The sequence below is a fragment of the Bos taurus genome, chromosome X (assembly GCF_002263795.3).
Source record: "Bos taurus isolate L1 Dominette 01449 registration number 42190680 breed Hereford chromosome X, ARS-UCD2.0, whole genome shotgun sequence".
In the NCBI taxonomy this organism is placed as follows: domain Eukaryota; kingdom Metazoa; phylum Chordata; class Mammalia; order Artiodactyla; family Bovidae; genus Bos; species Bos taurus.
This window is the reverse complement of record NC_037357.1, coordinates 53,248,243-53,273,709: the sequence shown is the minus strand read 5'-3', so window position 1 is coordinate 53,273,709 and position 25,467 is coordinate 53,248,243. Positions and strand designations below refer to the sequence as shown.

General features: G+C 40.7%; 1 protein-coding gene and 1 pseudogene across 22 annotated transcripts in view; both read right to left on the bottom strand.

Moving 5' to 3' along the window:
- IL1RAPL2 (interleukin 1 receptor accessory protein like 2) overlaps window positions 1–25,467 on the bottom strand; it is a 1,479,614-nt gene that overhangs the window by 1,283,385 nt on the left and 170,762 nt on the right. The window lies entirely within an intron of this gene.
- LOC100336947 (rho GTPase-activating protein 12-like) lies at window positions 15,235–20,787 on the bottom strand (annotated as a pseudogene).

Genomic DNA, 25,467 nt, shown 5'->3' with positions numbered 1-25,467 from the left:
TCAGTTCCCTGATCAGGAGCCTATATAATCAGGGACTTCATAATTACCATCTGTATTACATATATACTATATATATATATATATATATATATATATATATATATATATAATATGTATGTATGTATGTATGTATGTATATATCATAAATGTATAGTATCTTACATTTATAGAGTGTTTATTTTGTGCCAAGCATCGTGCTCAGTTCAGTTCAGTTGCTCAGTCATGTCTGACTCTTTGCAACCCCATGGACTGCAGCATGCCAGGCTTCCCTGTCTATCACCAACTCCCAGAGCTCGCTCAAACTCATGTCCATTGAGTTGATGATGCAATCCAACCATCTCATCCTCTGTCATCCCCTTCTCCTGCCTTCAATCTTGCCCAGCATCAGGGTCTTTTCCAGTGAGTCAGTTCTTCAAATCAGGCGGCCAAAGTATTGGAGTTTCAGCTTCAGCATCAGTCCTTCCAATGAATATTCAGGACTGATTTCCTTTAGGACTGACTGATTTGACCTCCTTGCAGTTCAAGGGAGTCTCAGGAGTCTTCTCCAATACCACAGTTCAAAAGCATCAATTCTTTGGTGCTCAACTTTCTTTATAGTCCAACTCTCATATCCATACCTGACTACTAGAAAAACCATAGCTTTGACTAGATGGATCTTTGTCAGCAAGGTAATGTCTCTGCTTTTAATATGTTTTCTAGGTTTGCCATAGCTTTTCTTCCAAGGAGCAAGTGTCTTTTAATTTCATGGCTGCAGTCACCATCTGCAGTGATTTTGGAGCCCAAGAAATTAAAGCCTGTCACTGTTTCCATTGTTTCTCCATCTATTTGCCATGGAGTGATGTGACTGGATGCCATAATCTTAGTTTTTTGAATGTTGAGTTTTAAGCCAGCTTTTTCACTCTCCTCTTTCACTTTCATCAAGCATCCTGTTACTTTAGATTTATTAATTTCATCCAGAAGATGACCTATGAGGTAGGCAGTATCACCATTCTTTACAAAAGAGGAAACTGAGGCCAAAGAAATTAGATAAGTTGCCCAAAGTCATGCAACTGGGAACTAGCTGATTTGAACTTCAGCACAGACTTGTCTGATTCCAGAGCCCATACAATGACCAGACTTAACTTCTACATGATACATCACAGGTATCATGGGAGGCAGTTCACACTGAAAAATTCCAAGGAGGCATTAGAAGTAAGTCTGTTTTGCTATGACATTGTCTGTCAATGGATATAAGTTTCCTGAAGGCAGGGACCACATGCCATCTGTACATGAGAATTCAGAAATCAATAATACAAAGTTCCAGCAGGTACAAAATACTGGGAAAGGTGTTTGCTGCCTAAAATAACTCAAGTTCCAGATTCTGACAGATATTCCATTATTCTGAAGGATAAAGTGGACAGTGAAGTTTGTATGGAGGGGAAGGTGAAAAGAAAAAAGATTTAAAAACTATATCCAGAATAGGCTTAATCTTAAGATTCAGAGAAAGTATCTTCTCTGAAAGATTTCACATGCACTGAAACCAGATATAGCACTATAGGATGAAACTTCATAGCTTTGTCTTTTAATACGTGGAAAGTGGGGGGAAAGCCAGAGAAGAGAATAGAACTGACATATCATGAAGGCTCTTAATTGGGATGATATAAAACCTACGTTATCAAAGATGGGGCCACAGCTTTAAAAATTATTCTTAACAACTCCAATGAGTCAAGCTCTTAAAATTTCACGAGCTCAACAATAGGAGTATTACAGTATTTGCTCCTAAAAATGTGTCTCCAATTGCTTTAAGAAATTCTTTTAGTCCTAAAGTGACTGGGTAATAGCTATCACTGTATCTGTATATCATAACACTGGTTCTAGATGAGAAATATTCTTAGCCCCCAGCAAAGATAGTTTAAAGGTCAGAGCCATTTTCTGGAGAGTGAAATAAAATGCCATTTAAGTGAAATCAACTGACTGGTTAGAAATAAAGACATAAATAAAGCTTATAAATTTATTTCATTTTAATTAAGGTTCTCAGTATCCTAATACATGGATAAAAAAGCAAAAGAACAGAAATATTTGTTAATTTCCCATCATTGCTCAAGCAAAGTAGAATGGATTCTTATATAACACCTTCTTGATAAATTGCCAGTTTACATTTTTCAAATGTCCTCAGAAACTAACTTATCATGTACAAATGAAATTTCACAAGATATATTTATTCTATTTTTGTATCTCCTGGAGAATGTAAAATGTTAGAAGATGCTTGGCTTTAAAACAACTTAAGCCACTGATGCCTTATTAGAACAGATTAATAACTTAATGGAGAAGGGAATGGCAAATCACTTCAGTATTCTTGCTTTGAGAACCCCATGAACAGTATGAAAAGGCAAAAGATAGGACACTGAAAGGTGAACTCCCCAGGTCAGTAGGAGCCCAATATGCTACTGGAGATCAGTGGAGAAATAACTCCAGAAAGAATGAAGGGATGGAGCCAAAGCAAAAACAACATCCAGTTGTGGATGGGACTGGTGATAGAAACAAGGTCCGATGCTGTAAAGAGCAATATTGCATAGGAACCTGGAATGTTAGGGCCATGAATCAAGGCAAACTGGAAGAATTCAAACAGGAGATGGCAAGAGTGAATGTCAACATTCTAGGAATCAGCAAACTAAGATGGACTGGAATGGTGAATTTAACTCAGATGACCATTATATCTACTACTATGGGCAGGAATCCCTTAGAAGAAATGGAGTAGCCATCATAGTCAACGAAAGAGTCCAAAATGCAGTACTTTGATGCAATCTCAAAAATGACAGAATGATCTCTGTTCATTTCCAAGGCAAACCATTCAATATCATGGTAATCCAAGTCTATGCCCCGACCAGTAATGATGAAGAAGCTGAAGTTGAATGGTTCTATGAAGACATACAAGACCTTCAAGAACTAACACCCAAAAAAGATGTCCTTTTCGTTATAAGGGACTGGAATGCAAAAGTAGGAAGTCAAGAAACACCTGGAGTAACAGGCAAATTTGGCCTGGGAACACAGAATAAAGTAGGGCAGAGGCTAATAGAGTTTTGCCAAGAGAATGCACTGGTCATTGCAAACACCCTCTTCCAACAATACAAGAGAAGACTCTATACATGGACATCACCAGATGGTCAATACCAAAATCAGACTGATTATATTCTTTGCAGCCAAAGATGGAGAAGCTCTATACAGTCTGCAAAAACAAGACCAGGAGCTCACTGTGGCTCTGGTCATGAACTCCTTATTGCCAAATTCAGACTTCAATTGAAGAAAGTGGGGAAAAGCAGTAGACCATTCAGGTATGACTTAAATCAAATCCCTTATGATTATACAGTGGAAGTGAGAAATAGATTTAAGGGCCTAGATCTGACAGTCATAGTGCCTGATGAATTATGGACGGAGGTTCGTGACATTGTACAGGAGACAGGGATCAAGACCATCCCCATGGAAAAGAAATTCAAAAAAGCAAAATGGCTGTCTGAGGAGGCCTTACAAATAGCTGTGAAAAGAAGAGAAGCAAAAAGCAAAGGAGAAAAGGAACAATATGCCCATGTAAATGCAGAGTTCCAAAGAATAGCAAGAAGAATAAGAAAGTCTTCTTCAGCAATCAATGCAAAGAAATAGAAGAAAACAATAGAATAGGAAAGACTAGAGATCTCTTCAAGAAAATTAGAGATACCAAGAGAATATTTCATGCAAAGATGGACACAATAAAGGACAGAAATGGTATGAACCTAACAGAAGTAGAAGATATTAAGAAGAGGTGGCAAGAATACACAGAAGAACTGTACAAAAAAGATCTTCATGACCCAGATAATCACAATGGTGTGATCACTCACCTAGAGCCAGACATCCTGGAATGTGAAGTCAAGTGGGCCTTAGGAAGTATCACTACGAACAAAGCTAGAGAAGGTGATGGAATTCCAGTGGAGCTATTTCAGATCCTAAAAGATGATGCTGTAAAGTGCTGCACTCAATACGCCAGCAAATTTGCAAAACTCAGCAGTGGCCACAGGACTGGAAAAGGTCAATTTTCATTCCAGTCCCTAAGAAAGGCGATGCCAAAGAATGCTCAAACTACCGCACAATTGCACTCATCTCACATGCTAGTAAAGTAATGCTCAAAATTCTCCAAGCCAGGCTTCAGCAATACATGAACCGTGAACTTCCAGATGGTCAAGCTGGTTTTAGAGAAGGCAGAGGAACCAGAGATTAAATTGCCAACATCCGCTGGATCATCAAAAAAGCAAGAGAGTTCCAGAAAAACATCTATTTCTGCTTTATTGACTATGCCAAAGCCTTTGACTGTGTGTATCACAATAAACTGTGGAAAATTCTGAAAGAGATGGGAATACCAGACCACCTGACCTGCCTCTTGAGAAACCTATATGCAGGTCAGGAAGCAACAGTTAGAACTGGACATGGAACGACAGATTGGTTCCAAATAGGAAAAGGAGTACGTCAAGGCTGTATATTGTCACCCTGCTTATTTAACTTATATGCAGAGTACATCATTAGAAAAGCTGGGCTGGAGGAAGCACAAGCTGGAATCAAGATTGCTGGGAGAAATATCAATAACCTCAGATATGCAGATGACACCACCCTATGCAGAAAGTGAAGAAGAACTAAAGAGCCTCTTGATGAAAGTGAAAGAGGAGAGTGTAAAAGTTGGCCTAAAGCTCAACATTCAGAAAACCAAGATCATGGCATCCAGTTCCATCACTTCATGGAAAATAGATGGGGAAACAGTGGAAACAGTGGCTGACTTTATTTTTGGGGGCTCCAAAATCACTGCAGAAAGTGATTACAGCCATGAAATTCAAAGACACTTACTCCTTGGAAGGAAAGTTATGACCAACCTAGACAGCATATTAAAAAGCAGAGACATTACTTTGTCAACAAAGTCCATCTAGTCAAGGCTATGGTTTTTCCAGTGGGCATGTGTGGATATGAGAGTTGGACTATAAAGAGGGCTGAGTGCAGAAGAATTGATGCTTTTGAACTGTGGTGTTGGAGATGACTCTTGAGAGTCCCTTGGACTGCAAGGAGATCCAACCAGTCCATCATAAGGGAGATCGGTCCTGGGTGTTCATTGCAAGGACTGATGTTAAAGGTGAAACTCCAGTACTCTTGCCACCTGATGTGAAGAGCTGACTCATTTGAAAAGACCCTGATGTTGGGAAAGATTGAAGGCAGGAGGAGAAGGGGACGACACAGGTGAGATGGTTAGATGGCATCACCGACCTAATGGACATGAGTTTGGGTAAACTCTGGGAGTTGGTGATGGACAGGGAGGCCTGGTGTGCTATGGTTCATGGGGTTGTAAAGAGTCAGACAGGACTCAGTGACTGAACTGAACTGTATAACTTAATGAGTGAACATCTAAGCAACTTCTTTAGTGGCAAATAATACTGGAATCATGATCACAGCAGTTCTCAGCAGAAATATCAATTCAGTTTGAAGGGGAAATGCCCAGGAAAAGCTTCTAATTACTTTTGCAATCATAATCATCATCATCATAACCATCCTGTGTGTGTATATGTGTGCATATCAGAGTGAGAGAAAGCATATAAGGCAGCGAGAGACACAGAAAGATAACACTCTGTAGGGCACAAAATGTATTTTTTGTGTCATCATAAAGAATTTGAACAAGTTTGTAACAGAAAGACAATGAAACAAAAGGAATCCTCAGTTTAATACAGCAACTGATTTTCCAACTATATATTTTTTTTCTGAAAGCCCCATTTGAAAAGAAATTATCAAAGGGGGATAGGCCACTAACCCCTTACTGCAAACTTAGCAGATATGCTTTAGTCATCAAGAGTGGCGGAAACTGACTGGTTATCCTTCAAACCCATTTTCCTTCCATCCTAAACACAGAGCTAAAGTCTACTTCCTATCCTCTGTTGAAGTCAGGTGTGGCCATGGACTGTGAACACAAGATACACATCCAGTCCTGGGTCATAAAAGCCTCACATACATGATTCTCCATGCCTTTCTTTCTTCTTCCCACTTGACACAGAAGAGAATGGCAACCTTGGGATAGACATAGCAAAGATGATGGAGCCACAGGTGAAAGTAGCATGAGTGCTTAGAGTAGGAACCTCCAGCCAAACAGGAGCACCCATTTTGGAATTTTTAAAAATATTTATTTATTTGGCAGCATCACATCTTAGTTGCAGCAAGTGGGATCTAGCTCCCTGACCAGGGACTGAACCCAAGCCCCGTGCATTGGGAGCATGGAGCCTTAACCACTGGACCACCAGGGAAGTCCCTGATTTTTTTTTTCTTTTGCATGAAAAATCAACTATTATGTCAGATCACTGAGAGTCAGCAGTTTAATTGTTACTGTAGCTCCATTGCCCTAACTAACATTCCAGCAAAGCCTCTAGGGGAAAAAATAGAAGACAGATGAACCTTTGATGTCAGAGGGAAGAACTGGCATTGACTGGGTCCTACAGCAGTGGGCAGCCAAAGGCAGCTCAGGAGCTTGGAGTTCTGGGAGGTAAAACTGCAGGAAAGACAAACCTCTCCACTTTGCCATTTTGCCTGAGGAGAGCACTTGTTAAAGTAATAAACCTGAAGCCACAAGACAAATCACATCAGCATGGTGCTATTTATACCTCTGATCCCTACTCATGTTTCTGTTCAAAGGGCACAGATTTATAATTTTAATTATCTAAAAGTTGTAAAGATTTAAACATCTGTTTAAAGTGTTCAATAAGTACTAGAAAAGCAATCCATTTTTCTTTAAGCTGAGTCATGATTTACAGTTTTCTGCGGCTTGCACAACTCATTGCAGTCAATGTCTAAGGGGAGCTTGAGAGAGAAGCAGGGAGCACTTTAATTAGCCCACAATTAATTGCATTTAAGCTGCCTCCATGAAATGTAACCACCCTAAAGAACAGTAAATCATTCAATTACTGATTTTAATATGTTATTCAGCCCCAAAGCCAAAAGCAATAGTATTGATATTGAGTGTTCTCAGCATTGAATTTAGAGGCAATCCAGTGGCACCTATTCAGTCTGAGGAATACTTAGGAGGCATTTTACTAATTCAGAAGCTGTTACCCAGTGCATAGTGTGAAGGCTTAATCTTAGTCTTCATAATTTGATTCCAGAGACTTGGTGTGGCATCTCCTCCATGAATAGTAGATTAAAAGAGGACAGAGCGGGGAGAGTCCGTGGTGGCCCAATGGTTAAGAATCCATCTTGCAATGCAGGGGACATGGGTTCCATCCCTGCTCTAGGAAGATCCCACTTTCCGCAGGCAACTAAGCCTGTGCACCACAACTGCTGAGCCCACAAACCTCAACTACTGAAGCCCACACCCTAGAGCCCATGCTCTGTGGCAAGTAAGCCACCGCAATGAGAAGCCTACATACCACAACCAGAGAGTAGCCCCTGGCCACAGAAATGCCTGTGCAAAGCATCAAAGATCCAGCACAGACAAAATAAATACATATATAAATCTTACAAAAAGGACTGGGTGCATTATCCTAACAGGAAAACACAAGAGACTTTAAAGAGATCATTTCTAGAAGCAAAGAGCTCTCTCTTGGATTGCCCTTAATTAGTATACCATCTAGGGCTTCCAGATGTCTCAGCAATAAAGAATCTTCCTGCAACACAGGTGATGTGGGTTCAGGAAGATCCCCTGGAGAAGGAAGTGGCAACCCACTCTAGTACCCTTGCCTGAATTTCCCATGAACAGAGGAGCCTGGCTTCCAAAGGGTCGCGAAGAGTTGGACAGGACTGTGACTGAGCACACACACAATATACCACCTATCTCTTTAGAGACAAGAACCACATGGAAAGAAAATGTAACCAGGATCAGGTAATTTAAGATCAGTTTTGCTGAACCCAAGAAAGATATAATCCTCCACTTCAAAAGACAAATATGGTCATACTACTCTACTGCTCAAAACTTTCCAATTACTTCACACTACATTTAGAATGAAATCCCAAACCATCAGGCTCCTGTCTACTCCCCCAGCCCCATCTACGTGTTCCATTCACATTGGCTTTCTCTAAATCTCTCGAAAGAAGGGTTGGACCCTTCTTCCCACCTGTGGGCTTTTGAATAGACTGTCAGAAAGGCCTTTCACCGTTACCCTTCTTTATCTGAATAATCCCTAATCATCCTTCAGATTTTTGTTCAAAATGTCCCTTCCCCAGCCCGACCTTCATGTGCCCTCAGATCAGGATAAGGCCATCATTATACACTTTCATAGCACTCCCTCTATTTCTTGCATTCACAAACTTCTATAATGTAATCATCTTATTTTTAAATAAAAATAAATTTAAAAAAACTATCACTACCAACACAGGATACATTACTATATCATATCAGCTATTGGATAGAGCTGTTTGGTTTCCTTGGAGTGGGAGGACTAAGGGACAAAGGCACTTTTAGAGAGGTCAGTGTTGAGGGAGCAGCACCAAGTAGAGACAAGGGGAAGCATGAGGAATGAAGGCCTTGAATAGGCATCTGGAAAAAAGGGATAGAGAAGGGGAGGGAAAGGAGACTAAGACCAACCTCCTAATTTTGCTGCTTATCTATTCTGGTCCTCAATTCAATGTGCAAAATAAGGTCACAGACGAGATGGAGATGAAGGAGGAGTCATGGATCATACATAACAAACATATCTTGCATGGATAAACATATCTTGCAGTTGCTCTGCATTTAACCAATAATCTCACAGTTATAGGATGTGCTCATCTCAAAAAAACCATAGAGCATTCCTATCAGAGCACCTGGGAATTCACCTGCTTTCTGAAAGTCCTGCTTCTCAAATTTTTCTAGAGTTCTTTTAGAGTTACAATTTACTTTTAATGATCAATTTCATTGCTTGATAATAAAATTTTCATTTTTCCATCCTAAATGTCTTGAAGATGGCCACCTCTGATATTTATAAGTTTCTTAAGTATACAAATTTTACCTGATCAGATATCTATTAGACAATGTGATGGGGAAAGCAGGTGAAATGCAACATGATCTTTTATTTTCCTTTCCAGACTGAACAGTTCCTGCAGAAATCTTGCTATATATACAGATATTTCATATGAGTACATTTCTCTGTAATGATTTTTAAGACAGGCCCAGAGGCTTACCCAATTCTAACAGGCTTTTAAAAAAATCTTTATCATTTTCATTGATGATTAAAGGACTCATAAAATTTTAAAACTATAGAATAAAGTACTAATAAGAGCTGATATTGACTAATCAATTACTAAGGTACTATGTCAACTATTATACACCTGTAGGACTCCTATTATCATTACCATTTTACAGAAGAGGACATTGAAGCTTATCCTTCCTGAGGTTAGGAAGGATATTATTGCATTCTTCCTGAGGTCACATGGCTAGTAAGTGATAGAGCTAGAACTTTGACCCAAGCAGTCTGTACTAAGCTGGCTCAACCACAGCTCCACAATGTTAAGTAGTAAAGTATATGATGAACATCTCTCAGCCTGGGGTAGGGGTTAGGCTGCCTCAAGGGTCAGTCAAGGATGTTTCTTGTGAATATTATTGACGATTAAAAATAAACAGTGTTTTTGTAGTTTGACAGGGCTCTCCTGATGCCAGCTATTTCAAGATGGCTGTGAAAAATGGCCAGTTTCTGAATTCAACATAAAAGCCCTTAGAGAAAAGGGTCCTGAGAACAGATTAAAAAACCTAACAGTATGCCAGTGCCCTGGTTCCCTGCTAGACCTAGAGTGGTTCTCCATTTGCTTTTCAGGTAAAACTGTCATTATACTGATCAAATCTCCAGAACTAATTAATCCAGGAGAGCCCAAAGGAGAACAGGATTAAAGGAGATGAGATCTAGCTACAGTCCAAGACTTCCTGCCTGTTCAATGTGAAGGAGACTAAACAGAGCAGGGCTGCTGCTTCAATGGCATATAAGTTGGCTCACTCCTGTTTTTTTCTCTCCCTCCCTCTGATCCATCACACCCTGGATGGCCTTTCCAAAGATAAGAGGATTTCATTTCCCACCATTAAGCCAGGAAATACTCTCAGGCATTTAACTCCTCAACAACTTATTTGAAGTGATTTTACTGAAAGCAGCAGCTGACTGGGCCCCTTAAGGCTCAGCTTTGTGTGAAACACACACAGCAGGCCAGGTTCTGCTTCTAGCCATTCACAGAGCTCTCTCTACAGCTCTCTGACATCTCCAGGCTGGTAGAGGAGAGCTGTCAGACCTCCAGGCCTTTTAGAGGGGATTATTTTCAAAAACTTTTTTCATCTAACCCTGCTCTAACTAGAGTTCCAAAGTGAACTGTTGGACAGCATCAAAGAAGAAACTTTCTAGACTGGCTGAGAGTCTATCATCTGAGTTAGAGATTTTCTTTTTAAAAAAGAATCAGAACTCCATGCTGGTTCAGAGGTTAAGACTCTGCACTTCAAATGCAGGGGATATGGGTTCAATCCCTGGGCAAGGAAGCTCCACATGATGTGGCTCCAGAAAAAAAAAAATCAATGATTGTCTTAATTAGTCTTGTATAGGCTACCCACTCCAGTATTCTTGGGCTTCCCTGGTGGCTCAGATGATAAAGAATCCACCTGCAATGTGGGAGCCCTGGGTTCGATCCCTGGGTTGGGAAGATCCCCTGGAGGAGGGCATGGCAACCCAGTCCAGTATTCTTGCCTGGAGAATCGCTATGGACAGAGGAGCCTGGCAGGCTACAGTCCACAGGCTCACAAAGTGTTGGACATGACTGAGTAACTAAGCACAACACAGTACACACACACTCACACACCCACAGAGAGAGAGAGAGATCATTATATGAAAACAGAGAAGAATGAGGAAAAGAAACCTTAGGTATACAGAAACTGAAATAAATTGTGAAAGGTGGATACTGCTTCCCTGGCAGCACTCTGAAGTGTTAGATGATTATTTTCTCACACCCCAAGAATCCCAGGACTAGAAATCACCCTTGCTCCTCATTGTTATTTCTACTGCTCTTTACTCTTGTAAATCTCTCTTTGGCTTATGTCATCTGACTATACCAACCACTCTTCCTCCTTTCTGTAGCTGTCAACAATTTTTTTACTTATCAGATCTTGGCATCATCTCCTGCAACCCAAGCCTTGCTATCTTGTCATCTTTCTTTATTTAATATCTTTGTTTGTTTTTTAAAATTTTTACAATGTTGTGTTGGTTTCTGCCATAAAACACGAGTCAGCCATAATTATAAATATATTCCTCCCTCTTGAGCCTCCCTCCCCTCCCTGCAGGCCACCCCTCCAGGTCATCATAGAGCACCAGAAAGGGTTCCCTTTGTTATACAGCAACTTCTTTCTTAGTGATATATCAACATTCATATAGATGGTTCATCCAACAGCTTCTAATAGTTCATTGACTTCCGAATTCTCACTGGCTTGGCCTACACCCCACCAATCCCTAAGATTCTTGAATCTGTTTCACCTTCCATTTCACTAACTCCAGTATTCTACTATCTGTCCAAAACGACTTCTCTTTCTGCTTTTCATATTCAAGTTCACGGAGTTCTTCACTTTCTCCTAATCCATCAGCTAGTTTTTCTTTACCTCACTTTTTATACTGCTTCAGTCCCTCAGTCCATCTTTTCTATAATTCTCGTCAATATCATAAACTCTCTTGCCATTCTCACATTTCATTGCATCCATCTGGCAAAACTTTAATCAAGGATGAACACTATTGTCCACTTTAATCAGGTCTCTATCATAGTGACCCATAAGTGCTAGGCAAAGTCACACATGAGGAAGACCTAGAAAATACTGTGTTCAAGACCTCCAGCCCAATACCACCTGTAACCCTAAGATGTATCTTTGGTTCAATTCCATTTCCCACTCTCTAAAGAGTGCTTTGAATTGTCCTATTATCTTCAAAGCTCCATCCCTTGATTCCATCCTCTTTCTTCTGTCTTAGCAAATTACAGGGAAAAATTAAACCATTAGACATAACTGCTCTATTCTTCTTGATTATAAACAAAGGCTGGCCTACACTTGTATGTGTTCTTTCACCATTAAGGGAAAGCTCTACCACTCACTAGCTGTATGAACTTTATCAAATCACATAGCTTTTCTGTGCTTTTTGTTTTCTATAAAAATTTTGACAATAGCAATAATTGATTATTAATTAATAGGTTTGAAAAGTTAATGAGTTAATATGTGTAAAGTGTTTGGAATACTGTGTGGCACATGGTAAGCCCTATTTAACAATTTGCTATTTTGAGTGTTACTATTATCCTTCCTTCTAAAATAAAGGCAGTAGCATTCCTTCTAGAAATGATAAATTCCTCCAACTCTTCTTAATATCCCATCTTTTCTATTTATACTAGGAATCTCTCATCATTCAACAAACATTTGTTAACTGTCCACTATGTGCCAAACACTTTTCCTAGGCTTTGAGTAGACAGGCAGCTGTGAACTTGTAGAATTCGAAGTCTATCAGTGGTAGAGCAGAATCAGAAAGTCATATGAGATGGGAGAGGTAGCTGGACTATAACATAGAAAGACTTATATGATTAATGTTTGCTAAAATCTCAATGACGGCCATTGTGTCTCAAGATTATGGACAAAGCCATAAATTGAAATTTGTATAAGACTTGATAGCAGATATTAGTGAACTAGTCAAATGGGTTAACTTCTTCAGAAGGTGCTATGGAATATTGGGATCCACCTCAAAATCAAGTTGTCTAATATAACTCACTTAATGATTAAAAGAGGCTAACTCAAGAACCCACCTGTGGACTTCTCAAACCCATCTACTGCCACTGATCCCTGTTAGTTGTGACTTACATAGTGGCCTCTCAATGATCTATTCTGCATCGTCATAGTTTATACCATCTCCTTGCTTTGGGATTTTCCTGCTTGCCTCACATAGTGTGGAAAGCATTTTATGGAGTAACGGACAAGAGAACTGGCTCCACCATTTATTAAACACACAACTTTTGTGTGTCTGTTTCCTCATCTATAAGGTCAGGATAACAATAGCAGCTATGGCATAGCACTGTTGTGAGGCTTCAATGGTATAGTACATGTAAAGTTCTTAGAACAGTATTTAAAAGTGAAAGTGAAATCACTCAGTCATGTCCGACTCTTTGCGACCCCATGGACAGTAGCCTACCAGGCTCCATGGTCCATGGGATTTTCCAGGCAAGAATACTGGAGTGGGCTGCTATTTCCTCGTCCAGGGGATCTTCCCAACCAAGGGATCGAACCCAGGTCTCCTGCATTGCAGACAGACGCTTTACCATCTGAGCTACTAGGGAAGGACAGAACAGTGTTTGGTCAGTAGTAAATGATTAAATACCTTGGCCACCTCATGCGAAGAGCTGACTCACTGGAAAAGACTGTGATGCTGGGAGGGATTGGGGGCAGGAGGAGAAGGAGACGACAGAGGATGAGATGACTGGATGGCATCACCGACTCAAAGGACATGAGTTTGGGTGAACTCCAGGAGTTGGTGATGGACAGGGAGGCCTGGTGTGCTGCAATTCATGGGGTCACAAAGAGTGGACACGACTGAGCGACTGAACTGAACTGAACTGAAATGGTTAAAGGGTAAGCTCTGGAGACAAGTTGGCCTGAGTATTATTCCCAGCTCTACATCTTACTAGCCATGTGCTCTCAGGCAAGCTAATTTACCTAAGTTTCTACTGGGGCTTCCCTGGTAGCTCAGTGGTAGAGTCCACCTACCAATGCAAGAGATGCACATTCAATCCCTGGGTTGGGAAGATCCCTTGGAGAAGGAAATGACAACCCACTCCAGTATTCTTGACTGGGAAATCCCATGGACAGAGGAGCCTGACGGGCTACAGTCCATGGGGTTACAAAGAGTTGATTCAAATACAACTTAGCGACTAAACCACACACCACCACAAGCCTCTATTATTTCATTTGTAAAATAGGGATAATATCAGAACCTGCCTTACAAGTTGCTGTGAAGATAAAATGAAATATAGTGCAGGGAAAGTGCTTAGCACATAGTAGTTACTCTTGTTATTATGATTAAAGTCTCAAACTTTGTATTTAAAAAGCCAGATTTCCTGTGACCCCTTTCCACATAAAACGGCATTGTTTGCTGCCATATATTTCCTTTTTCACCTCTTGGCCGCATTCCCAAATCCTAATTATCTTTCCAAGGCAAATGTTCCTACCCAGAATCTCACAGTCTACCTAACATTATATGCACCTTCTGTCACACAAAACCAAGACCTCAGACAGGAGCAAACACATTTCAGCTGTCACTTGTTCTATCTTTATCCCATTTATTTTCACAGGTGATTACCACATTTTGGAATTCATCTGCAAGTCAGAGTAGTTCCTTGGCAGCAAGACGGAGCAGGCCTGAGACAGTGCTGGAAGCTGACCATGGAAAACTCATCACACTAAAGATGACAAAGGAGATACAGTCAAGCACACAATGCCTGGAGTCCAAAGCAAAATCACATCAATCACTAGAAGGGCCTGTGTTTGGGACTGATGGATAGGGGATGCTCGGTAGCAAGGGTTCTAGGGACAAGGAAACGAGGGAGAGTGAGGGAGCAGTAGTCTGGAATGAAGAAATATTAAAATGACTTCATCTCTTCCTCAGTGACTTGAGGCAAATCCATGATGATCTTAGAATTTTTTTATTTTTATTTTCCCTTTATAAGGGAATTAAAATCCTCTCTACAAGGTATGTCCCCCTATGCCATGTAACTAGAAACTTTCACAGTCATAGATTCAATTCTTTAGGTTGAATGGGTATCCCTAAGATAACCTTTAGACATGTTTGTATTCCTGGGAACGATATATATGATTCCATTAGTATGAACTAGATGAGCAACTATTCTGTCACCTCGTTGTTGTTCAGCCATTCAGTCATGTCCAACTTTTTGTGACCCCATGGACTGCAGCATGCAAGGCTTCTCTGTCCTTCACCATCTCCCAGAGCTTGCTCAAACTCATGTCCCCTCAATCAGTGATGCCATCCAACCATCTCATCCTCGGTCCTCCCCTTCTCCTCCTGCCTTCAGTCTTTCCCAGCATCAGGGTCTTTTCTAATGTCAGCACTTCCCATCTGGTGGCCATAGTATTGGAGCTTTGACTTCAGCATCGGTCCTTCCAATGAATATTCAGGGTTGATTTCCTTTAAGATTGACTGGTTTGATCTCCTTGCTGTCCAAGGGACTCTCAAGAGCCTTCTCCAATACCACAGTTCAAAAGCATCAATTCTTCAACGTTCAGACTTCTTTTTTTTTTTTTTAATTTCAGCCTTTAACATCTTTTCTACTAAAAATCAAGCTGTCAAGACAGGAAAATATTATTGGTTTTATTATGACAAAACAAGTGAGAATTTTTAATTCACAGAGGATGAAAACACAAGACACTGATCTCACTGTACATACAATATTACAATAAGCTGTTAGCCATGGACTATTAAAACATTTAAGACTTCACATACACACATGTGTACTTTGAAACAAGAAACACAGGACAATTTTAATCTTTGATATGTTGTAACTACCAAGAGAAAGAACATCACTGATTTGCATCTAATTGTTTTCCTGGCATACAATCACTGCACAGACCAGGCCTAGGGCATACTATATATTGTTATGAACATCTTTAGGCAAATATAAACATTCTCATTTGGGGGATTTTTCTCCCTGCCCAAGATAATCTGCTTTCCCATTGCTGTCAAATAGCTTAGTTTGCTATCAATTTAATAAGATCACAACAAACAATGCTTTTACTACAAAACTCAGGTGAGAGGTTTTTAGACAGGTCATACAAAAAATATTTGTTCCCAAGAAAACAAATCTGTAAATTGTAAATGTAATCCTAAGAAAAAGAGTCTTGGTTACAAACCATTCACTTTCAAATACTGATAAAGAAACAGAGTGGAGGGCGTGGGGGTGGGGATGGCACTGGTATGGTAGAGAGCAGAAAAGGTGTTGAAATGAGGGAGACATATTTGCCACAGGATATATCAGATTCACTTGATTTTTTTAAAATGAGGTATTATAAAAATGTGCCAGTAAATGCAAAAAGAAAACAAAATTAAAAACCAAAATGCACAATTTCCAACATAAAAAATCTCTAAACCTCTTACAGTTTTCTTTATTCGGATTAGACATTTCATTTATAGCACTTAATCTAGAAAAATACATTTTAAAAAATCTTCAGCAGACCATGCTCTCTGTAATAAAACCTTCCAAACCTTGTTTTATTATACAAACTGATCTACATTACTAATGTAAAAAAGAAATTCTCAGATTTAGCAACGTCATTTTCGATCTGACCTCCATGTAATTTATATATAGGTTTCCACTATTCATACTGCAGAGCTTGAATTCTGTAATACATTTTTCTAATGTATTTTGTACATATTAAATAATCTAAAAGTTTCCTCTTGTAGTTCATTTATCATTTAGCAAGTCTATTCAGCATTTTTCCAGTACCATTTGCATTACAGTGATTGCTGTAAATGTAATTAAAATCTAAAAGTGCACACAGTTAACTTCCTCAAATAACGGCCTATTTCTGGAGGAAACCTAATATTCATGGAGAAGAATTACCAGTATCGTGATTAGAAACAAGAGGTTAGAATGTACTCTGAGACTATACAACACAATTATATACATAAGCTAAAAGACAGTTTTCAGCCTGAACTTGCATCAAAGAAAGTTCATTTCTCCACAGGGTCATACCAAGAACTCAATATGGCACTAGAGAGAATTAGGATTGCTAGCTACAAGTCGGAGAAGGCAATGGCACCCCACTCCAGTACTATTGCCTGGAAAATCCCATGGACAGGGGAGCCTGGTGGGCTGCAGTCCATGGGGTCGCTACGAGTCGGACACGACTGAGCGACTTCACTTTCACTTTTCACTTTCATGCATTGGAGAAAGAAATGGCAACCCACTCCACTGTTCTTGCCTGGAGAATATCAGGGACGGGGGAGGCTGGTGGGCTTCCGTCTATGGGGTCGCACAGAGTCAGACACGACTGAAGTGACTTAGCAGCAGCAGCTACAAGTCAGTGTAGTATAGACAGCACCCAAATACCCTGAACTGGCTTATGCTAAATTCAACTCTAGTATATCACAGCGTTTTAAGTACTATTAGTGTGCTGCTGTGTTACACAGTGAAGACAGCCAGCCTTCATCAAGGGATGCTGTCTGGGTTGTAATGGGTCCTAGCACTCAGACTGCCACTGCATGCAGAAATCCTGGAAAAGATATACACAGGTTTCGAAACAGACATACTTCACTTTGTTTTAAATGCCCAGGAGCATTTTAAAAATAACTGATTGTAAGTGTTGTTCTATCAAGTAATGAATCTATCAAATCGTGAAAAGAAATTCTTCGTTATCCAGTTTGAGGGGAAAAAAAAAAAATGTATTCCTACCAAATTACCCAGTGTATATGACTGGTTGGAATTGCAAGTTTTGATTTTTTTTACTGAAAGTCAGAGTGTGAAATGCAAACATTCAGGATAAAATTAATTCAAAAGCACCCACAGGTTTATGAACTTGCAACAAAGCAGCAAATAACACACATCTGGACCCTTCCATTCCCTTCTGATCCCTCAGAAAAGTCCAAAAGAAAAGAGTCACTGCTTGGTCCAAACATAAAATACTTCTGGTATGAGGATCTGGAATCTGATGAAATCCAGCTTCTATTTCACAGGTTGTCTTCAGTAAGTGTCAGTATCCAAAGACGGAATTTTTCTTGAGAAGAATTAATTCTATGATTTGATTCTGGTAGATGGTGTGGACCACTATGTTACCAGTCTCCTTCTCTGGCTTGAGCAGAGTGGGACCAAAAACAATCACTATTCTCTGATAGGTCATTCGGTTTTTCCCTCCATTTTCTATAACTCGTTTGAGATGTCTGAACAGAATCTGCATTGTGTCCTGATTTGACTTTGGCAACTGTTTGATCAGGTCCTTCACAGCAGAGACACGCTGTCACGGTTCTTGTTTAATTGCATTAACAAAATCATTAAAATGATTAAGTGTAAAGAGAGGTTCTGGTAATTCTCGAAAAAACATTTTGAGGGCTCCAGTGATGACATGAATATCTTCCCATTTACTATCCTTCAAGTCCAATTTCTCATCATGCTTGACTGCAAACCTCAGCTTCTGGATCACTGCTAGGTTGCCACTAACTCTGTAAATCCCATCAACATCCAGCCCATATTGCTCAACATGTTCAATATGTATAATTTCACAAATTTTGGCAATGTGCTATTCTCCCTCTGACACAGATACGCAAGACTGGCTCCAAATACCTGATCTTTAATATAACCTTTTTCACGAACAGCTTGCAAAGTAGGGCATTGTGTAAGAAACTTCTTTAAGTTTTTCTTGTTTTTCTTCTGTTCTGAAGAATCTATAATAGATACTTTCACAGAATGCAATTTCTTTGGTTCCTTCTGGTCCTTTTCTTTATCATGCTTTTCAATTCCTGGTGAATCTGGTATCTCCTGTTTGATTGCTTCATTGGGTTCTACTGTCTGATTAGTAATAGTACTACTGAGAAGATTAAACCAATCATTTGTAACAGTGTCACTGTCAGACTGAATCAGCAATTCTGTTCCTTGATGGGTTTTCAGCTCAAATACATTCTTTTAGCTGGATTTATCTTTTGAAGCCATCTCGATGGTCACTCCCTTAAGGTCCGCTATAACTCTGCTTTGGACTGATTACTCTCAAACCAACTTGTGCTACTTCCTTGTATTTTGGTGAAGAGAAAAGATGAACCCTGCAAAATGGCCCAAGAAGACAACCAGTCTTTTGAACCTTTTTCCCATTTTCAGTAATTTTTGTTACATTTAATAATCCATCTCTCTCTCTCAATGACAAGTGTTAAGAGAAATATGGATTATTAAATGTAATGTTCAGTCTTCTTTATGGTCCAAATTCTCACATCCATACATGACTACTGGAAAAACCATAGCTTTCACTTATATGGACCTTTGTCAGCAAAGTGAGGAGTCCTAAAGGAATTGGACCCAGAGCTGAAAAGTTTTAGTTGGGAGTTTAGTTTTCAGTTCAGTTCATTTCAGTCACTCAGTTGTGTCTGACTCTTTGTGACCCCATGGACTGCAGCACACCAAGCCTCCCTGTTCACCACCAACTCCTGGAGCCTGCTCAAACTCATGTCAGTTTTGCCATCCAACCATCTTATCCTCTGTCACCCCCCTCTCCTCCCACCTTCAATCTCTCCCAGCATCAGGATCTTTTCAAATGAGTCAGTTCTTCACATCAGGTGGCCAAAGTATTGGAGTTTCCACTTCAGCATCAGTCCTTTCAATGAATGTTCAGGACTGATTTCCTTTAGGATGGACTGGTTGGACATCCTTGCTGTCTAAGGGACTCTCAAGAGTCTTCTCCAACACGATAGTTCAAATGCATTAATTCTTCAGCACTCAGCTTTCTTTATAGTCCAACTCTCACATCCATACATGACCACTGGAAAAACTGTAGCTTTGACTAGACGGACCTTTGGTGGCAAAGTAACGTCTCTGCTTTTTAATATCCTGTCCTTTTTTTCCAAGGAGCAAGTGTCTTTTAATTTCATGGCTGCAGCCACCATCTGAAGTGATTTTGGAGCCCCCCCAAAAGTGAAGTCTGTCACTGTTTCCATTGTTTCCCCATCTATTTGCCATGAAGTGATGGGACCAGATGTCATGATCTTAGTTTTCTCAATGTTGAGTTTTAAGCCAACTTTTTCACTCTCCTCTTTTACTTTCATTAAGAGGCTCTTTAGTTCTTCTTTGCTTTCTGCCATAAGTGTGGTGTCATCTGCATATCTGAGATTACTTATATTTCTCCTGGAAATCTTTATTCCAGCCTGTGCTTCATCTAGTCCAGCACTTCTCATGATGTACTCTGCATATAAGTTACGTAAACAGAGTGACAATATACATCCTTGATGTACTCCTTTTCCTATTTGGAACCAGTCTGTTGTTCCATGTCCAGTTCTGACTGTTGCTTCCTGACCTGTATACAGGTTTCTCAAGAGGCAGGTCAGGTGGTCTGATATTCCCATCTCTTTCAGAATTTTCCACAGTTTATTGTGATCCACACAGTCAAAGGCTTTGGCATAGGCAATAAATCAGAAATAGATGTTTTTCTGGAATTCTCTTGCTTTTTTGATGACCCAACGAATGTTGGCAATTTGATCTCTGGTTCCTCTGCCTTTTCTAAATCCAGCTTGACCATCTGGAAGTTCATAGTTCATGTACTGTTGAAGCCTGGCTTGCAGAATTTTGAGCATTACTTTGCTAGTGTATGAGATGAGTGCAATTGTGCAGCAGTTTGAGTATTCTTTCACATTGCCTTTCTTTGTGTTTGGAATGAAAACTGATCTTTTCCCGTTCTGTGGCCACTGCTGAGTTTTCCAAATTTGCTGGTATATTGAGTACAGCACTTTCACAGCATCATCTTTTAGGATTTGAAATAGCTCAACTGGAATTCCATCACCTCCACTAGCTTTGTTCGTAGTGATGCTTCCTAAGGCCCGCTTGACTTTGCATCCCAGGATTTCTGGCTCCAGGTGAGTGATTATTTGTGTCGTGAAGATGTGGATTGGTTTTAGGAAAGGTCAAAACAAGAAGGCAGGCTCAACTTGTAGAACTTCTATGAGGGCTTAGAACATGCAAAGTAAACATAAAGGAAGAATAAGAGCCAGGAGTGAATGGACCATTGGATACAGAGCACTAGAGGTCCATTGACTTCCTAATCTCCCCATTCAGTGGACATGTATTACTTATTCTCTTACTTGACTTCATCATGGAAATGACTTGGTTGACCTCTTCTCTCATTCACAAAACTCTTTTCCCTGGAGAGTTACCTTTGACCTCTCCTTCTCCTTTATCTTCTCTATCAAAATAAACATGATGTTCTATTGAGTCTCTCTCAGAACTATTTTTTTCAAATCTCTCCCCTCCATTCCATTGCTTCTTTCACTGTCTTAATGTCATCCCTCATCACTTAGCACCAGAACACTACCATAATCCCTTCTTAACTACTACTTCTGCAAAACTCCTATCCCATGTCTACACTAACACCAGAGTATCTGAAGTCTTAAATCTAACCAAGTCTTTCCACTGCTGAAAATCCTTCTAGTACCCAAATGTCTTGGCCTTTGTCAATCGCTGAATACAAATAAGCCCACATTAATATACTCTTACCAAAGTCACAATAGCTCTCAACTTCTACCTGTTTGAATGTAGAAAGTTCAGCCTTTTACAGAATATTTCTAGAACCCCCGGGGTGCCTATAGGTGTCCATAAATCCTTCCTAGTCATCTCTTATTGATGCAGATGTCTGAGCCAGGATTCTGCAACCTGAGATCTATAAGGGCCTAGGAAAAAGCACTTCAACCTGAAGTCTGTGCTGGCTGAAGTCACTATCACCTAGGGGCTCTGACCCTTAGAAACTCCTATGTGAGCTATGTGGCATATTATTTGAACACCCACTAGTAGAATGTGGCTACTACCACAGTTTCTGTCAAGCTAATTCCAAACATACACAGGTCAATAATAAAAGATGTCAGAAATAGGGGACCACTGCTGTTCATCCCATAGTTTTCAGTCTATGACAGGGCAAGTGACTACCCAGCCTTCCAAGCAGATATGACTACCTTCTGAGAGACTTTCACTGCAAACACCCACCCCAGAGGATCATCAGCCAGGCATTCCTTCTACCCTGTGAGACCAAATATGAGTGAGAAAACCCTCGGGCCAAATTCCCTTCCTCCCACCTCACAGAGAAGCTCATCTCAGGAATATCTCTTCCCACTCTGCTCATCTTCTAGGATGTGCATATTGTCCTGAGAACTGGTAAAAGTGCCAGAAGAATAGGGATGCTTTGGCTAAGAATTCACTCAGGATATCTATATACCAGAATGACATCCACAGTGGCTCAGTGGTAAAGAATCTGTCTGCCAGTGTAGGAGATGCAGGAGACATGGGTTTGATCCCTGGGTCGGGAAGATCCCCTGGAGAAGAAAATGGCAACCCACTCCAGTATTCTTGTCTGGTAAATTCCAATGGCAGAGGATCCCCATGGGCTACAGCTCATGGGGTCACAAAAAGTAAGACATGACTTAGCAACAGTATGCACGCATCTATATACCACATGCAGCTAGCCAAAGATGGAAACAAATTTAAGAACACCTACATACAACATAATATTTGCCATACACTGCTTTAAGCATTTTAGTACCATGTAAGATAGAATATAGTGATAGAGAAGAGTGGAAAAGATAGAGGAGAGATAAAATAGAGAAGAGTGAAAAAGTTGTCTTAAAACTTAACATTCAGGGTGGCAGTCCTAAGATGGCAGAGGAATAGGATGGGGAGACCACTTTTTCCCTACAAATTCATCGAAAGATCATTTGAACGCTGAACAATTACTACAAAACAACTTCTGAACACTGGTTCATGACACCAGGCACCCAAAAAGGCAGCCCATTGTCTTCAAAAGGAGGTAGGACAAAATATAAAAGATAAAAAGAGAGGCAAAAGAGTAAGGGATGGAGACCCATCCCAGCGAGGGAGTTGTAAATGAGGAGAAGCTTCCAAACACCTGGAAACCCTCTCACCAGTGGGTCTGTGGGGAGCTCTGGAATCTCAGAGGGCAACATAACCGAGAGGAAAAAATAAATAAAACCCACAGATTACACGCCTAACCGCAACTATCAGTGGAGAAGTAGCCCAGACGCTTGTGTCGGCCAACAGCAAGCGGGGGCTGAACAGGGAGGTGCGGACTGCATTGCTTAGGGTAAGAACCAGGCCTGAATGCCCTGAGGGCAATCTGAAGGAGCTAACGTGAGATAGCAACCCAAACTGTGGGATAGCCAGAGAGAGGAAAAAAAAAAAAGAGGAAAGAGACAGAGAGTGAGAACTTTCCCACAAGAAGTTCTAACCTAAGGCACTGCAGGGCTGCTCACAGAACAAAGGACTGAGCGAATACCAGAGGAGAGCTAGCCAGCTGAAGACCGGCCCATTCCCCGCCAGAGGCAGGGAGGCAGGTGGGCAACAGCCAGAGCTGGAAGGCGAGGGGCAAACTTGGCCCCGGAGATGGCATCCTTTACCAAACTTCGAGCAGGCTCCCAGTTGCTAACCAAGTCTTCCTGGGATCCTGAACGGTTGACATCCACCAGCAGGGTCACAGCCAGAGATCATCTCCCCAGAAGAGACACACAGCACACCTGAGACGGCACTCCCACTGCACACCCAGGAAACCGAGTGGCTGGGACAGTGGAGGTGATAAGATGCACTGTCCCACCTGGGGAGAGTGCACTACTCACCAAGCACCTGGTCACCTGAACTCCTCGGACCTGGGAAGGGTACAAAACACAGGCCCAAAAGAGTCTGTGCCTTTGTGGAGTACCCGAGAACCTGAACCTGAATGGCTTAGACCTGGGAAGTGCATGCAACCCAGGGATGGCCTTAGACAGTTTCCCTGCAGAGCAACCTGGAACCTCAGCAGTGCAGACCAGGAAAGCACACACACCATGAACAGGAGCAAACCCAGTGTGGCCCAGACGTGGAAAGCACTCTGCACATGCCAGTGATATTTGTTTGCAGTGTTCCTCCCTCCCAGCAGCACAATTAAACAAGAGAGCCTAAATAAATGACCACCTTTGCACCCTTGTGTCAGGGAAGAAGTTAGATACTGAACAGACTTGCAAACAGAGGAAGCCAAAATAAACAAAGAAGACAGAACCGCTTTGGAAGTGACAGGTGTAACAGATTAAAACCCTGTAGTTAGCATTGGCTACACTGGAAGGGACCTATAGACCTCGAGAAGAAGTATAAGCTGGAACAAGGAATTATCTGAAACTGAACTGACCCCACACTGGCCTCAGCAGCTCCAGGGAAATTCGTAGCTATATTATACTATTATCATTTCTTTTTTAAGTTCTTTATTACTCCTTTAATTTTCATTTTTAAAACCTTCTATTACATAGCAAAAAAAAAAACACATTGTTTTTAAAGCAAATTTCTTATATACATATTTATATAATTTTTGCGATTTTGTTTTGTTTTTTTAATATTGTATTTTTGAGAGTATAACGTCTACTGTAGATTTTTAATCTTTGCTTTTTGGTATTTGTTATCAATTCTGTATTTTTAAGAATCCAATCTTCAGTACCCCTTTTTACTTAGGAGTGTGATTACTGGCTTCACTGCTCTCTCCCATTTTGACTCTCCTTTTTCTTCCCCAGGTCACCTCTATCTCCTCCCTCCCCCTTCTCTTCTCTACTTAACTCTGTGAATGTCTTTGGGTGTTCTGGGCTGTGGAGAACACTTAGGGAACCGATCACAGGCTAGACTGGTCTCTCTCCTTTTGACTCATCCTCCTCTCCTCCTGGTCACTTCTATCTTCTTCCTCCTTCTCTTCTCTATAGAACTCTGTGAAACTCTCTAGATGTTCAAGACTGTGGAGAGCAAATAGGGAATTAATTACTGGCTAGACTGTTCTATCCCCTTTTGATTCCCTCTCTTCTCCTTCTGGTCACCTCTATCTCCATCCTCCCTCTTCTCTTCTCCATGTAACTCTGTGAATTTCTCTGGTTGTCCCCTACTGTGGAGAATCTTTTCACCATTAACCTAGATGTTTTATCATTGGTGCTGTATGGATGAAGAAGTCTTGAGGCTACTGTAAGAAAAAGACTGAAAGCCAGAGGCAGGAGGCCTAAATCCAAAACTTGAGAACACCAGAAAATTCCTGACTCCAGGGACCATTAATCGACAAGAGCTCATCCAAAAGCCTCCATACCTACACTGAAACCAAGCTCCACCCAAGAGCCAAAAAGTTTCAGAGCAAGACATACCAAGCTAATTCTCCAACAATGCAGGAACATAACCCCAAGCACAAAAATACAGGTAGCCAAAAGTCACACCAAACCCCTAGACACCTCAGAACTCACTACTGGACACTTCATTGTACTCCAGAGAGAAGATATCCAGCTCCACCCCCCCATAACACTGATGCAAGCTTTCCTAACCAGGAAACCTTGACAAGCCACTCGTCCAACCCCACCCACAAGGAGGAAACTCCACAATAAAGAGGAACCACAAACTTCTAGCATACAGAAAGACAACCCCAGACACAGCAACCTAAACAAGATGAAAAGGCAGAGAAATATTCAACAGGTAAAGGAACATGATAAAAGCCCACCAAACCAAACAAAAGAGGAAGAGATAGGGTGTCTACCTGAAAAATAATTCAGAATAATGATAGTAAAAATAATCCAAAATCTTGAAAACAAAATTGAGTTACAGATAAATAGTCTGGAGACAAGGATTGAGATGATGCAAGAAAAGTTTAACAAGGACCTAGAAGAAATAAAAAAGAGTAAATCAATAATGAATAATGCAGTAACTGAGATCAAAAGCACTCTGGAGGTAAACAACAGTAGAATAACAGAGGCAAAAGATAGGATAAGTGAGGGGGAA